This window comes from Diorhabda carinulata, chromosome 10 (assembly GCF_026250575.1).
Source record: "Diorhabda carinulata isolate Delta chromosome 10, icDioCari1.1, whole genome shotgun sequence".
NCBI lineage: Eukaryota > Metazoa > Arthropoda > Insecta > Coleoptera > Chrysomelidae > Diorhabda > Diorhabda carinulata.
Window position 1 is genome coordinate 4,100,365 of NC_079469.1, and position 18,365 is coordinate 4,118,729.

Here is an 18,365-nt window from a genome sequence, read left to right on the forward strand (position 1 = left end):
GCGGCACTAAGTGATCGTCGACTGAAAGTATAGACATAGTAGCATTTCAAAAAATGTTTTGCGCCTTTTCATAACCATGGATGAAACGTAGATCCATCACTTCACACCCCAAACAAAACAACAATCAAAACAATGGACTGAAAAGGGAGGACCTGGTTCCAAATAAGGTAAAGACCGTTCCATCTGTAGGATAGGTCGTGGCGTCGGTTTTTTTTGGGATAATTTTCATTGGCTATATTGAAAAAAGAAAATCTATCAACGGCGAGCATTATGGGAACTTATTTCAACGTTTGAGCGAAGAAATCAAGTAAATACGACGGCATTTAACTAAAAAGAAAATGTTTCATCAATACAATGCACCAGCTCACGCATATATTATTACAACGGACACAATTAATGAATTAGAGTTTGAATTGGTATAACATACACCCTATTTGCCAGATTTAGTCCCTTTCTGGTAGCATTCTCGTTTTTTTTTTCTATTTCTTTGTCTCTTTATTCTTCTCTGCACTTAAATACGTATTTTTATTATAAAAATTTACATCAGAGGAAGTTATCAATATAGTTACTGCTATTTTCGTACTGTAGAGTTTTATTACAAAAATACATACATCAAATGGTGATGGGAAAACCTGATTAATTGATATTTAAAGAATAAAACCATGTAAGAACATTTAATCTTTTCAAGTGAACAGAATACTTCTAAAACAATTATAGTATTTCGAAGAAGAAAATCTGGTAATTAGAGTCATCCCGTAATTGGAGGTTATTTGAGAAATTTTCATGTTTCTGCTGTTCTACATCTGATTTAGATAGTCTGTCATCAATTTTCATACCAAATCACTTTCTCTTTCGAAATGTCTTGGATTTTGTCTCTCAAATCGTCACCTTTAGAGTAGTTTGGTAGTTATTAACAAATATTACTAAATCTCTGATTTATTTCAGTTAAATTGATAGGTAGAATTGTTTGATAACCTGTTGTGATAATTTATTTTAAAAATAAATGTCGAAAAGTTAATAAAGTCTAATTATAAGCAATAAATTATAATTTTTTATAATAATCGCAAATAATAAAAACTTAAATTTGCCTCTTATGTTAATGAATTACTTTATATTATATGCAGCCGTTTAACTAAATAGAAAATGTACCAGGTTATCAACATAAATTGTCCCCCCTTTTATGTTTCAAACAAATACTGAAACCAGATCTAATGGGCTGTTTCCACGTTGCCATATTGATTTATTTCGATTTTGTCAATTCAATATTTCAAAACGGTCAAGATTTAGTTGTTATACTGACTGAAAAATACCTCAGCCTATTGATTTCGAAATTTTTTCGAACAATTGTCAAGTTCCTTGTATTATTACTGCTTAATAGCAAACGTGTGTCATTTTGCATTTTGTTGGGTTATTTGAAAAAAACGAAATTGCTTTTATGAAGGTGATGAATTTCTTCATACTACGAACTTAGTGACCCGACATTAAAGTAAAGGTGGCCATTATGAGGTTATGTTTCATTGCAATCGTTGATGCTTTACAAGGTTTATTGTAATTGACACATTCTAAATGTCAACACGAAAATAATTAGTGAATTATTACATAGGTACAAGTTGTCCTAATGAGGATAAAACGAAAATTTTGTGATTTAAACCTGAAGAAATCGGCATTTATCTTTGAAGTTGTGGGAAATATATTTGCGCATGCTTCAAGTGAGTTTTACCAGAATTTCATCCATTTTTGAGACTTAGCTTCTATTTGACAATAGTACAAGGGTTGCTTGTAGTTTTAAGCATGGCAGTTTTAATTTATTTAATATATAATTATGACAATGTCAAAATTTCGTAAATTAATGAAAATTCTAGATTCTAGGTTAGATGCTATTTTTTTAATTTAATATTACTTAGACCTTTTGATGTATTAATACATCTAAATGTTCTTGATTTTAGATCTCTTATGTTTTAAAATTCGTTTTTTTAATAATTTTTGGAAGAAATTTGACGTTTCGACTTTTCTTAAGTCTTTACCAAAATTAAAAAAACTTATTTTAAAAAATAAGAGACCTAAGATCAAGAACATTTAGATGTACTATATACTATTTAATTCTAGTTACTCTTTACAATGTTTGCATACAACACCTGCTCTGGCCCTACACACGCCCTCTACCGGGTGGGACCGAGCCTGATCCTGGTTACAGTCCCCGCAATCAAATATGGGGGCCATGGTTTTAAGATAGACAAAAATTTATAATTGGATATGGCTTTAATGTTTTTCAAAATATTCCCCATTAAAATCAAAACATTTTTCATGTGTTTGAACCAATTGTAAGCATTTTTTCCATTCTGATTAAGGTACATGTGATTTGATCGAATCAACCGCTGTTTCATTTAGAAATTGACCTTTCTACGTTGCTCTAATGGAACGGTGCTTCGTGTGCGTTCGTGACAAGAACTTTGTCTACTGTCAGAAGAATTTACTTAAACTAGACTATAAATGTGTTTGATTTCCACCTTATTAATTTTATTCACATAATTCAATTGCAGATAAAAATCATCCTATTGTCAATCACCTTTTTGATCTTTGAAATTTGAATTATATTTTTTATTTTTGGTAAAAGTTCAAAGGAGCGTAATTATTATTCATACCTTTTCAATTGTAATATTCTAAACAAATTATAAGAAAAATAAAGCTAAAATATGTGAATATTAAATTTTCATTCACACAAATACTTCCTTATAACGATGAAAATGATTAATGAAATGATCGACAGAAACAATACGGATATAAATAACACATGGCAACAGAGCAGCGACATCTACCTCTTTATATTGTTGTTAAATAGATACAATAAAAATACTTTAAATCAATTTTCATGTATTAACCACATAGTAAAAACGATATTTGTATTATTCGTTTCTTTATAGTTTCAAAAAAATGATTAGCCTGTACAGGATTAGGTAATATTGTGTCAAAAAATTTAATTAATTACTTCCCACAAATTGATTTTAGGAATTGAATCAATTACAAAATTTCAATGATAAAATTAAATTCAATGGTTGGTTTAACATCATTAACCGTTATAATTGACACACATCTTGAAATGATAGTTTTTGAACATCAGAATTCATTAAAACATTTCAATTTATAATTATAATAAAAATGTAGTACAAAGTGAGAGCTAGTACGACACTGGCTTTCGATAATGATTAGATTGCATTAAAATTTTATTTACAGCTGCGTATCGAACAGGTTATTGCATTTATGATGTAATTACGTACGAAATATTTTATTTATTTTGCTTACTATCATAATACCATCTTTTCTTGCGTAAAATCAAGTTATTACTTTAATTAAAGAAAAAATTTTCATATTTTCTACACCAAAGACATTTCACAAATAATATACACACAATAACTTTTTTTCGTTCTTTATTATAATTGTTCAAATTAATTTCACTAACTTATAATCAATTTTCAGACTAGAGTAAAAGCGAATAGTTCCACAAAAGTCCAATAAAACTGTAAATAAATAGTTCCACTTCCACCATTTTTGTTTATGTCTAATTTGAAGTTATTTCTCTTCGTTTTTAGAGGTCCATTTCTATGTGGCTATACAGGCAGCTTTTGAGTAAAAACTAGCATCTCGATAAGAAGCATTGACTATATCACAATTATTCTTTGTTAAAATTGTTTTAAAAGCTTTGTTTTATCTAATAGTCAAGGAAAACTTTATGTATTTCTGAGCAGAAATACTCAGTAAGACCCTCGCTTTACCTTGTAAACAAAAATTATGAATAAGAGGTTAGTTTAATTTTATTACTCGGTGGTAGGCGACATCTACGTCGTATACTAGAGTTCCGTGGAAATTAATAATGAAATTTGCCAAATATATAGGGTTTTAGAGGTCGCTCAACACGGTTAACACGACGTCGATTCGCTGTGAGGTACTGGTGCCCGGGTATCTGGTTCATACGTCGTGTCATGAATCATTATTTAAGAAATTAGTCGAAAATATATATCTCATTCCGTTGGTAACGAAAATCTAATGATTTTAAGTTAATAGATTACTGTCTCATTGATAAACCGGATATTCAATTTGCCTAAAAAGTACAAAGACGAGATGTTGGTAAACGACCTTGAATTATTAATTTTAAATGAGAAATGGGATTGATATAAAGGAAGTATTTCAAGGGTATCACCAGAAGATTTATGCAACTTAATCCCCAACAGATTTTTTTAGACGAAATTGCTACTAGTATCTAGAGGTGTTTGCTAACGGTTACTTTTTATCATAATCGATATCTTTTCGTGTGGTTCATATATATACTATTGGAAAGTATATTATTATATGTATATTAAATTAAACTGAAGAAATTGCTAAAAATAATCGTTTATGATACGTATATAAGTTACCACAATAGTTTTTAAGCCATGTCTGGGCTAATTTTTTTTCAATGTCTAATACGTTGTTAAACGATTCAGTAACATTATATATCGTCAAATTTATCGCGAAAATTAAACCACTAGTGGTTATACTATTGATAATATAACTTTTTAATACTGAATATTGACGCTAGAATCCCATCTCGTTATTTTGGTTTCGACTAACTCATCATCTCTTCTCTCCTCGCGGATCGTACAATCTCGAACACTTGACAGTTGCGGCGTTGCCGTATTTATTTCACCATTTAAGTTGTTTCATATAAATTTTTAAATATTAACAATTATAACCTCAACTGGATGGAATACATTCATTTACCGAGTTAATAATATTCAATTCTAAAATCTCACTAAATATATTTTATAATTTCATTAAATATAATCAATTATCGAGTAAGCCAAATATAATAATGCAACTCTTAATTATGTTACGGTTGAATAGTTAAATAGTACAAATAATATTTAATATGAAATCGATTAAATTTTCTTAAACATACGTTTAGAAATATTGTTCAAATAATTTTTTTGTTCTTTAGGTTAACTTTGATCAAAAATCAACATTATTATGACAGTATTCGAAAGAGAAAGATTCGTTGGGTATATTTTTGGTAGGAAATTTTTTACCTGATATAGGAGTTACTCCTTTACAGGACTGGGGTTGGGGAAAAAGAAAAAATTAACGACCGTTTAATATATTTTATTGTCGTTGTTTTTTTTTTAAATTTTTATTTGATAGGAATCGAATAAAGGCCAAGTCACACTTTTCATACACCATTTAGATCCGATTCCAGTACTATTTTGCTCCAATGTTCATTTTTTTTGTGTAAATTAACGAAAAAAAATATATGAATTTATAACAGTATTGATAAATTATTTGGTAACAACATTGACAGTTATCTGTTCAAACAAGGAATGTTATTCAATTCGTTACTAACTTCATGCTTCAAATGTCATAAAATGGTGGCTAAACTTACAATGTACCAAAGAAAATTATTTAAAAAACAAATCTTAATATAATCAAATGTTTTTGTGTCAGAATATTTGTTAATAGAAATTAATTTTTATACGAGATTTAATAAAAAATTAAAGGACTTCTTTAGTCTTATTCAAAGCTGTGTCTTCATGGATTCGCACATTTACGTCAAGTTTTTAGTTAAAAATGTGTAATCAGTGGTTATCTGTTTAAACAAAGAATGTTATTCAATTCGTTACTAACTTCATGCTTCAAATGTCATAAAATGGTGGCTAAACTTACAATGTACCAAAGAAAATTGTTTAAAAAGCAAATCTTAATATAATTAAATGTTTTTGTGTCAGAATATTTGTTAATAGAAATTAATTTTTATACGAGATTTAATAAAATAATTAAAGGACTTCTTTAGTTTTATTTAAAGCTGTGTCTTCATGGATTCGCATATTTACGTCAAGTTTTTAATTAAAAATGTGTAATCAGTTGTTATCTGTTCAAACAAGGAATGGTATTCAATTCGTTACTAACGTCATGCTTCAAATGTTATAAAATGGTGGCTAAACTTACAATGTACCAAAGAAAATTGTTTAAAAAGCAAATCTTAATATAATTATATGTTCTTGTGTCAGAATATTTGTTAATAGAAATTAATTTTTATACGAGATTTAATAAAAAATTAAAGGACTTCTTTAGTCTTATTCAAAGCTGTGTCTTCATGGATTCGCACATTTACGTCAAGTTTTTAGTTAAAAATGTGTAATCAGTGGTTATCTGTTTAAACAAAGAATGTTATTCAATTCGTTACTAACTTCATGCTTCAAATGTCATAAAATGGTGGCTAAACTTACAATGTACCAAAGAAAATTATTTAAAAAGCAAATCTTAATATAATTAAATGTTTTTGTGTCAGAATATTTGTTAATAGAAATTAATTTTTATACGAGATTTAATAAAATAATTAAAGGACTTCTTTAGTTTTATTTAAAGCTGTATCTTCATGGATTCGCACATTTACGTCAAGTTTTTAGTTAAAAATGTGTAATCAGTGGTTATCTGTTTAAACAAAGAATGTTATTCAATTCGTTACTAACTTCATGCTTCAAATGTCATAAAATGGTGGCTAAACTTACAATGTACCAAAGAAAATTATTTAAAAAACAAATCTTAATATAATCAAATGTTTTTGTGTCAGAATATTTGTTAATAGAAATTAATTTTTATACGAGATTTAATAAAAAATTAACGACATGGAGCAATTTTATTGAAATTTTATTATCACACTGAAAGACGGTGTGGAGGTTATTTACAATGACTTGTGTCAATAATTTTCATCAATTAGAATGGGTCCTAAAACAAAAAAAACTGCAGCACAGACCGGCATTTCCAAAACAAGTATTATAAGGAGCAGGAGATTAACAAACAATTTTATTTTTGTAGAATGCATAATAAATATTCTTCGGAAAAATCAATCGATCTTTTTGTATAAACATCTTTGATAACAGTAAAAAAATTTTAGGTTCAAAAACAATCGTCCTACTTGGAATCAAAGTCTAATTATTGTTCTTAATATAATGCTGTCTGCAATCGAAGGTCTTCTTGTGAATGACCTATACGAAATAATTTTTTGTTCCCAAGGTACAATTAATCACCTCACATATTTATATACAAATTTCGGTATTTCAATAAAGTTTTAAAAAAACACGTTCAATAAATATTTTTTCAACCGGTAATGTACTTTTGCGAGTATGTTAAATAATATTATTGGCATCGAAGATTGAAATTAATAACATTTCGTGACTGCCGACACAATATTTGTTACATGCAATTGTTTTCAATATAAAATGTCTCATTATTGATACCCAAATTAAGAATTATCACTCTTATTTCTTAGTTTATATTCTCGAATTTTTTCATCGATTTTTACAAAACAAATTATTTTCTAATTAAGATCGTTACCGTTAAAAAATTCTAATTTTTCGTATATTTATTAAGGACATAAAATTTGAATTAGATTCACCGAGATAACTCAATTAAAAATTAGATATTTAACTTCAATTTCATACGCTCTCTGTAGTTCTGATCGTTTTTTAGTTATAAGGAAAAATAACCATCAGAAAATTCCAAAAACTGATCATCTTCAAATGTATTTGTAATACAATTATCCTAATTCTAATTATTTACGAATAACGTATAAAAGTTCGTAACTCTAACTTTATATCTACGGAATCGAACAGAAACAGCTTGGCAACCATGTACGCGAGTTAAGATATTATTTGCGCGGTAAATTCAAACGGCATAGTACCAGCTGGTTGATATTCAAAGAATACGACAGGCAGAAATTGAAACTGCTGTCTTATGGACACGTTATTAATTATTAGATTTTTACATGGCTTATTAAATGATTTGTTCCTATTATTTGTATTATCAGAATGAATTAAAGCGTATTTTCAAATAATAACGTATTATAATGTAAAATAATTGAGTTTAAATAAAAAAATTTGAGAATCCATGTTGCTGAAGTATTTGAGAATTTACAGAATGGAAGATTCCATCATCAGAACAATGACAAAACACGTATTTTCATAAGTCTTTCAATGACTTTTTATAGATATAATTATAGGCTATGGATTTAATCGCATCTGGTTGTGGCTACTGCTACATATATACGTTATTGAAACATGAAACGTGATTAACACGATGCGGGTTTCTCTAATATTTATGTTAAATACTTAAAGCGATTAGACATAGTCAATCAGATAAAAATTTATGAATTGCAATTTCGAATATTTCATTGACCTACAAAAATAGTTTTGGGGCCTGTTTAAAAAAAAAAGTGAATCAAGGTTCATAAAGGATTTAGACGAATTAAATTCGTACAGGCTTAGTTTGAATGCGTGAGGGTCAGTTCTAGGAAGTTCCTTGAGAATGATAAATCTTTTTACGTAAATTAACAAGGCGACATAAGCTTTCATTTCTCTATTTGTATAAAATAGCTTTCAACTAAGTCATATTTTCAAATTTTGGAACAGAAAAGCAGTAAGTTGTCTACACTTTTGGATCCCCAAAATTCTGTACCCATCAAACCTAGTTTTTACTTTCTTAGGTGAATTTTCCTCAAGATATTATACCCTCAAGGGTATAATAGTGTATCCATGTTTAATGTACCGGGTGGACAACTAAAATCGGCGGATTAAACTAAGAGCAGTGTGCTAATCAATTTGCTTTGATTTTTGGTGATGATCAGGATCGTCACGTGACATACCGTGAGATTGAGGCATACTTGAGCGTTAGATCAACTCGCATACATTCAATATTGCGTTAAAATTAGGCTTTCAAAAAGATTTGTTCGTGTTAGATACGGCATAATTTGACAATCGCTCAAAAAAAATTTGTATCGATTGGTGCAAAGAAATTCTGAATAAATTCAATCACGGTACTTCAAAGAATGTCTATAAAATCGTGACTGGCAACGAATCAAGGATCTATTCTTTTGAAACAATCGACTGTTTGGGTCTTTCAAGGCGAGCCAAATCCAATTGAAGAACCTCGAAGCAAATGGTCGGCTGCTTTTTGGAAATAACTGGACATATGGCTACCTTTCCATTAAAGTTACGTAGAAAGGTCAATTCTAGATGATACGCCAGCATTTGTTTACCAAAAATGTTCGAAAAAATTAGGGAAACCATACGCAGAAGACATCAGTTCAATCAAAAACGTTTTTGAACAAAAAATGTCTATAAGATCGTGACTGGCAACGAATCAAGGATCTATTCTTTTGAAACAATCGACTGTTTGGGTCTTTCAAGGCGAGCCAAATCCAATTGAAGAACCTCGAAGCAAATGGTCGGCTGCTTTTTGGAAATAACTGGACATATGGCTACCTTTCCATTAAAGTTACGTAGAAAGGTCAATTCTAGATGATACGCCAGCATTTGTTTACCAAAAATGTTCGAAAAAATTAGGGAAACCATACGCAGAAGACATCAGTTCAATCAAAAACGTTTTTGAACAATCCAAACAACGTATTGATGAGTCATCCGCCGTATAGTCCTTGTTTGGCACCCAATGATTTCTTTTTATTCCCGCAGATCAAAAATAAATTGAACTGTATAATAAAAATAAAGTTTCAAAGTAGCGATTATCGTGTTGAATAAAAATAAATATTATTCATTAAAATTTTATTCAACTGCAGATAATTTAAAGGTTTGCAATCTTCCAGTTGCTTTCTACAAATTTGTTCAGCTATACATTTATTTTTAAATACACGTGAATATTTTGAAACGTGTTCATCAACATGGAAAGGGCCAACATTCTTTATTTTCAAATAAACTTTTGTATATTCGTTAAAGACACTTTCTCAAAGTTTAAAATTGAGTTTTACAGATTTATCTTCAATGATAAATTTAGAAACTTCGATAACGTCAACTTTGCAGCTTACCTTGACCATCGTCCGTAATTTATAACCTTTTAAAACTTAATTTGGCGCGGTCAACGAACGCCTTCATTTTGAGACATTGAATATTTTTTCAAGGTTGTTGTCTTTAAAACAGGCAAGTTTGTTTTTGAAAAAAAAGTATAGTGTCTAAACGTCCTATCATAAAAAAGAAATAAAGAAAAAAGAAAGACTGTACATTCGTTTGGAGATCAAAAATATATTAATTCTAGCCAAAAACCGGATAAATCAGTGATTTTAATGTTGTTGATTATTTATTTATAAATATACGTATATGTATATTTAAACTAAACAGGTATCAAGTTATACTGGATATACACCACATCTACAGTGGGTCCTCAGGTCTCGAACCGGATTTGAACCGGGGTAATTGAGCGTGTTGGTGAAGTGGATAACACAAAAAGTTTTCGCACGAAAAGTGAATCAATCAAGGTCGTAATAGACATATAAATTCCGAATTTACAATCTTTGCAATCCATGAAGACGTTGTCCTCCTTTATCATTGTGTTTGGGTCTGGTTCTATCTCTTGTAATCTATTTTTGAAGCGTCCAATCCTTCTACTCCTTTCCTATAGATATTTGTTGCTGTTTCGTCATTCATCCAGATATCCCAGCCACTGTTTTGGTTTTTCTGCAGCTCAATTAATTCCTCAAATATCTCAGTATTTTATTGGTCCATATATTTTTCCGATATTAAGTACCGGGTGCGTAAAATAACTTTGAGAACACGTAAAATTCATTTTCAAAATTTTCAGTCTAAAATTAGAGGGCGTATTTGAAAATAAGAAATTAAAAAGGTGAAATTTTTGAAAATTTACCCAATTAAGTGGCATTTTATATACTATAATTGAATTCTTTAACAAATTCTACGCATTTTTCATTGCACAAGCTTTATTCTATCTCTTCAAATAAGGTGAGGAAGAGTGGGACCTTGTTCTGAAAAAAAAAATCCTTGTAAGTCCGGTTCTGTTTAGCCGAACTTGATCGAAATGCGGTTTTCGCTATTATAATGTTAATTTAGTTCACTTTTAAAATATTCGCTTAAATTTTTATGCTTCCATTTAAAATTTACAAGAGAAATCACAATTTTTAAAATATACAAAACATATACATCAAGTTTATAAAAATCGAATAAGCAGAACCGTACTTGAACCGTTTTTCATATCAAAATTTCCCGCTCTCCCCCATCTCTTATTTGAAGAGATTGACTAAAACTTGTAGAATGGAAAATGCGCAGAATTCAATTATCTTATACAAAGTGCTACGTAATTAAGTAAATTTTCAAAAATTTTACGTTTTTATGTTTTTTTTTAAATATGCCCTGAGATCCTGAGTTATGGCCGAGGGCTGTTCTTAATTGTCCACCCGGTACATTCGGTACAGTTCCTTACAGTTCTATCTCTACATCTTCGACCAGGACGTCATAAAAATACCTCGCTGTCTATATGGTTACAAACGACATCCCTTAGTAAAATTTTTATCCGGGTTACTGTAAGGGTAATTGCGCCCCGAAGACCTTCCGAGAAATAAGGTACTAAGTCCCCAGGGTTCCCAGGATAATCGATATTGATTTCAGTTTAACCATATCCTTACCCGGAGCTTACGTAAATTACATATTACCAACTTATTAATCATAACATCCCCTATCAATTTGATATAACTACTATGGTTTTTTGATATTACATCACCAAAAATATTTTTGCAAATTACATTCCCGACATGCTAGTATTCGATTTACCTTTGAAAAGTTGTGTCCGAAATATTAAGTGAAAAAGGAAAAGTATATTGTAAATGGTTTTAAATTAGGTTTCAAATAATTTTAAATCGTAAACAACGATGGACATGTACAAAAACAACGTTTATTAAAAAACAAAATTAAATAATTGTGCACGCCATTATAGAACACAATCCTAACCTAGCTTAATCAACCAAGACGCCACAGAACAATCGAGAACCATGATCTGCGCAACACCAATATGGCTGCTGAACCACAAACAACGTATTTCCGCTATTGTGACCACAGAGCTTTGCTACAGTGCAATAAACTTGAAATAATTTCAAAAACTGCTTAGTTTTTCGAACCTATGTGATTTATAGGTTTTGTTTAATCATACTTTACAGCTTCCCTAGAAAGGATGGGTTTTATTAATGTACTGATACGAGCTTATTTACATGGAAATTCTGCCCAATAATAGTTGAAACTACAGAAGTTAGGTTAGGTTAGGTATGGTTTATAGCCCGTGTTTAAACTGGAATCCCAATCAGGGTTTAATGTATCCTCCAGATGTGAGGGCTTCCCTGATAAAAGAAGCAGAGGCTGGACTACTGTATTTAGCATATATTTTGGAAAATAATTTACCTAGGCCGCTGTAAAACGAAGGACTTCGAAAAAAAAAACTTTCAAATCTAAATTCAAACTCCGCGCAAAATCATCGTAAACAACTTTTCGATTAAAATGAGATCAACCACATCGGTTAAACAGATGTTTGTGACAGATTGTTGTTGAAGTTTCTTGAAACTTGTAACATTCCATTTTATGTATTTTAAATAAAATATAAAAATTTTGTTGCATGTTGAGCGTTGTTAATCGTCTGGTTTTATGAAGATCTTTAAAAATCTAACAGCGATCATATAAATCCTTTTGGAAATAACTAGTTTGTCCTTGCGAATTTTTTTATTTTAATCGGAACATAGATTGGTATGTAAATTGGTTTTGCAAACACAATTTTACGTAGAAATCCCTATGACATTTTACGAAATACCAAATATAATAAGTAAACATATATTTAAGTGAATTTTATTAATATATAATATATCTACACTAAGAAATAAGTAAATGAATAAAATATAAAGTATTTATAATAAAAAAAACAAGGCAATAGCTATATATGATCAAAGGTTAATTATTTTTTAATAGATGCGTGGAAATTTCCAAATACAAACATTGAGAGAAAAATCTTTGTTGTACACAAAAGATTTTTACGCTCCATCTAATTCCAAGGTCTTTATCTCAATTTTATTATAAAATATTTTGTTTTCTTTCTTTATAAAATTAAATATTGGAAATATAAGAATCACATTGAGAATTGGCAACATCGGTGAAAGTTTATACTATACACAATCGTCTCGTGACTGTTGGGTCAACCCAACGGTATTTTTTTCACATTACTTGGTTGTTGAATTCGAATTTTGACGTATTCAAAACCAAATGAATACAACAAGTGATAAAGTGCGCTGAATACGAGTCATCTGCTGTTTCCAGATTTTCATGGAAACTTTCATGGAAAACGAGGCTCCAGCACATCGCTGTTCAAGTCATACAAAAGCTCAAGAAACCCGAGGTGTGGATGGACAGTCAAAACAAGACTTAAGGCAGCTAACATAGAGACAAAAAGCCCAGCTGCTGGTCCAAAATTAACTCCAGCCCGTCTACGAAGTGCCAGAGAACACGTTAATTGGACTGATGAACAATGCAGAGTGTAGCTGGATGCTAGAAATCGAAGAGGTTGAGTCTACAGAAGACCTGGAGAAAGATTCGCTTAAAATCCCGAACTTAAATACTATCGAGAATGTATGGAATGAACTTAAGAGGAAAGTTTGAGTTAGAAATCCTGATATAGCCACGGAATCGGATCTCAAAATGGCGCTTACTAAAAAATAAGATAGCATCGAACAAGTAAAAAACTTATGAGATTTGAAAAAACGATTGGAATAGAAGCTCTTATTTTGACGTATTTGAGCTTGTATTTTCTTTACTGTTGATTGTTTAAGATTTCTTTTCCATTCTTCTTCATCAAAAAAAATAATGGAGGCTATAGATTTTTTGCTATAGATTTTTCCGCCAGCGTGCGAGTCAATAAAGTGTCAGACAAGTTTCAACAAGCTTTAAACAAAGATTCAACTTGCCGTTTCAATCTATTGTATTATACTAGAGCTCGAACGAGTCAAAATATTTTGAAAAATGTCTCAAATTGAGTTTCGTGAAGTTATAAAATCTTTAACTAGAGAAGGATCAACACCAACACAAGTCAAAACAGAAGAAGGAACAATTAGAAATGGGATTGAGCTGTTTCACTGGCAGGGACTACTTCAGAAAACTTTGAATTAGTGGCGGAAATTGTAGCACCAGCATTTCCAAAAAGAGTGTTCTAAGGACAAAAATTAGTGCAAGGAATTCTGTAAAGTGCAAAAGTGCAAGAGTTGATTTCTATCCAAAAAGGATTCCATGACGTAGCATCAGAAAGAAGAGCCCGCGTTAAACAAGGCAAGGGTCACGAAGGGCATCAAAAAATTGATGACGAACGCGGCATATTACTATGACTTACTAAGACAGTTGCTTCAAACAATAATTATCGAAAAAAGACGCAGTAAAATCAGCCGGGGTGTTACAATCAACACTACATCGCTTTCTAAGGCTACTGTATGTGGTTTCAAGGCATTGATCACCCACCATATAGTCCTGATTTGACCCTTTCCGACTATTTTTTTGTTCTCAAAGCTGAATGCCTAGTTAAGGGGTAAAATATTTAACATCAACGGGTATTGTAGGAAATTTCGACTTTAAAGATGCTTCATATTTTTCTGGTGGCAAAGTAACTTCATGTAGATGTTTTGAAAAGTGCGTGAAAATAGAGGAAGTATATATTGACAAATAATCACAGTTTTTAATTATTTAAAACTAACTTAAGTTAGTCAGAAATCAAAATACTTAACTGAAATAAGGGCATTGGGAAATGATTTAGTTTCAATATTTATGTTCAAGTGATAATTTATTTATTAGTTTTCTAACCCTACCTAGGTAGTTAATTGTATATTATAATTGATGATTTATTATGAAATAATGTAATAAAATGAATAATTTACCTTATATGTTGCGAGAAACTAACCACTGACACTACAAACCACAAAACTTCATCCACTTGTCGAATGTTTACCTTGTATATCGCGAAAATGAAAGTAAATCCGCGACTGCTTTGACTAGTTTTCTATTTATCCTTCCAAACGTAAAATCAAGCGAATGCAACGACCAAATAGCGTACCGCGAAGAACCACCAGCTTTAAATTATAAAAGCAAAGTTGCATTTATTAAGTCCCCACCTTCGTTTCTTTTTTTTTCGATGATTGTTTGACTTAACCTAAGCCACACGTGGTTTGTGAATGGATTTTTTGTTTTATTAAAATTATGAATAATTGCATATTCATTTTAATCGATTATAAAAAAAATCAATTGAAAACCAATTTTTTAATAAATACAAACAAAATATGAAATAAACAAACCAAAAAGTTACATGGTAATTTAGAGTGAGTAATAATCATTATATACTTATTTATATTTATCCACAACTATCCATGAATTCATTGAAAAATGGAAAATTCGTTACTGATAAATTTTCTAAAGCCATAACCGCCAATTTTGATATATCCGTGCAAGAAATCTCTTTTAAATCTGACCAGAGGACCCGTGCTGCTCCGCAGCAATGACTATTTGATTAATTATAGCTTCTTCATAAAAATAATCGATACCTATGTCGTCAAATGCAAAGTATCGGGACATAGTCAAAAAAATCAGTTGAATTTCCCCGCACAACTCTCGTCAAACTCAACAATAAAACGAATAATTATACAAGAGAAAATAATAATAGAGCCCAATAGACAAATATTTTATATTTATACAGCTACGGAATCTTTTAAATGTGGCAAAAGTCTTTTGGGAGAGTTTACTTTATCACGAACGAAGTATTTGAAAGACACAAAGCATTCAGTGAAAATCGTAGAGTTTTAGAAAACTAGCCTCATCAAAAAGTCGAAAAAATGGTGCTCTAAAGTCGTGGTGTTGATATCTTAGAGCTTAACAAAAAAAAGATGCTTAAAAACGTAATTGGGAACCGTACATTCAATGAACGAATTATTACTGGTGACGAAACGTGGATTTATAAATATGACGTCGAAGCTCATCGTTTTTTTCGTTAATCGCGGTGTGTTTTACCATGAATTTGTTGCAGAGGGTCGATCAGACACTAAAAAATACTACTTGATAGTTTTGAGGCTTCTACATTGAGCAATTCGTCTTAAACGACTAGATTTCTGAGCAGGCGATTCATAGATTTTTCACCACGTAATATTCCATCGTGATTGAGAATTGCTAGTAGCAGACAAATTTCTTAATTGATTGATATCATTCCGTGAAAATGACATTATAATTCGATCATTGACATAATAATACTGGACTGCGCGATTTATATACTTTCCGTTATTGAAAACTCGTGCTAACAACATCTGGTCTAATGTAGAAGATATTTTTGTTCCACTGTCAGGTAATTGATGAAGTAATTTGAGAAAATGGAGATAAAGAACGATGGAAGAGGTACGATACATGTAACTTTCTTTGTTTCTCGTTTGGAAAACGAATTTTATCGAATACGCAGTCTAGTTATCAGCTGCGTTATCAGCTCAAAACAACTGAAAATGCACTAGAAAAGAAAGTAAATTGGAGCAAAACCAATTATTGGAACTACCTACAGGTGCTGAACCAGACAAAGACTCTCCTGGGAAATTATAATCAGAGTAGATCTGCAGAATGCAACAACAAACACTTGAAGACGTTAGATCTAGCAAATAATGCGTAAATAGGAGCAAAACCAATTATTGGAACTACCTACAGGTGCTGAGCCAGACAAAGACTCTTCTGGGAAATTATAACCAAATGGCAATTAAAGCCATTCCACGTTCTAGACTCTTTAAAAGGGGTTGAATTGATGGAACACCTATAAACACTGAGTTTTCTAGTATCGCAGCGAGAAAGGGAAAGGAAAGATCCTTTGGATCGCACTGTATACAAGACCCCAAATCTATACATACATTGCTTTATCTATGGTCATTTAGAGGGTTAAGATAAAGGTTAGTAATAAGTAAAAGTCTCACATCTTTATTTACAGTTCTAAAATTATTATTTATAGTGGTCATAATCTCTAAAACGAACTGAATACACAACAGTCAGCGCCAGTATTTGGAACGTGGAACTATCTATAAAAAATAATTCAAAAATTGATATCCATTACAAAGCTCTGTGCTGGTGTTGTTTAAGTTAGATACAAGACAATTGTAATGATAAAATTGCTGAAATACTTGGTAATTAAGATGGTTATCTGGAATACCGTCAGTATTTTTTGGTTCCCTCGGTAAAAATTGATCATGACGTACTATAAAATTAGTTTCTTTCAAATACATTACTATAAAAATGTTTGTTTTTTTATCTAATCACGTTATTTTTTTTTTAATTGAGTTAAATTATTTTGTTATACCAGATTTTTTTGTTAGTATTTTACGAGGTATCAATTGAATTTACTTTGTAATAATCTTTCTTTAAACTACTCTTTATCATCACTGTTACTCTAAAGTTTCGAAAATCTGTGGGTTGATTTTTCAAGTCTCTCAATAAAGAAGTCAATCATTCAAGTGCTTACAAATTGTAGTACTTAAGTAAAACAAAGATTTAAAAAATATATAGTGCAATCGGATGATTTTTCTGTGCTAAAAAACGAGGGGAATGCGATAGTTGAAACTACTAAATTGAGAAAGTGAAATATACATCATCTTTAATCATATATATGTGATCCGACCCTCAATAATACCTGCAAGGGTCAAACAATGACTCAGAATAATTTTAAAAATACTCAGAAACTTTCAGAAAAGTCGTTGGTTGATTTTTCAGATCTCTTAATGAAGATCTTTCAATTCCTTACTAATTGAAGCACTCAAGTAAATTATATGATAAAATACTTTGATACCTGAGTTTAAAAAACGTGACCCAACCGTTCTTTGTTCTTAATTATGGCACTTTTTGCAATTGCGATCTTTCTAAATCGATTTTAGAAGTAGGCAAAACGGAACCACTTCAAATTTGTCATTTCTCATCTCAAAACATTAAAGTAAATAAAAGAAATAGTAATTGGGGGGTTTTCTTTTCATTTTTTTGATTATTTGTACAATTAACTATCAAAATAGAAGCACTACTTACTAGTTCAGTCATTAAAAGCAGACAATAGAGTATAAACTCGTTCATAGTTGTACAAGATCGTTTTTACGTTAATCCCTATTAAATGTTTTACCACTTTTTCGGTCAAGACAGTGGTCCATCAACTTTATGGTCTGAGATAGAATGATATTGTTTCTTCGTGATCTTTGTTTACTGTTATTAAAGCAATATCATAATCAAAGATGGCTTCAATAATGGAGTATCATTGGAAAATGAAATAGAAAAAGGATTATCCACAATACATTACCTTGTGGTACTTCTACATTATTTATTTCATGTCTTAATAAGACTCTTCTAGTTTGATACTAAAAGTTCTATACGGAACTTTAATAATTCTTTAAACTCTTTAAGTAGAAGTTTACTTATGTCCCTCGTAATATGTTATCGAAATAAGAACTAAATTTTGAAAAAATAGATAAGTTTGAAACTTTCGTATGTATCCTGTACATTATCAATATGATTTAATTAGTT

The 18,365-nt window shown here is 30.5% G+C and overlaps 1 protein-coding gene and 1 long non-coding RNA gene across 2 annotated transcripts in view; one reads left to right on the forward strand and one right to left on the reverse strand.

Moving 5' to 3' along the window:
• LOC130899094 (elongation of very long chain fatty acids protein 7-like) overlaps positions 1-14,918 on the reverse strand; it is a 50,080-nt gene extending 35,162 nt beyond the window's left edge. The window contains exon 1 of the mRNA XM_057808843.1: positions 14,723-14,918. The gene's annotated coding sequence lies outside the window, so the exon portion shown is untranslated. The remainder of the gene's footprint in view (positions 1-14,722) is intronic.
• On the forward strand, positions 1,548-2,707 carry LOC130899097 (uncharacterized). The gene is made up of 2 exons (XR_009059970.1): positions 1,548-1,709; positions 2,107-2,707. It is a non-coding gene; the product is annotated as an uncharacterized LOC130899097 (long non-coding RNA).
• Positions 14,919-18,365: the final 3,447 nt, after the last annotated feature.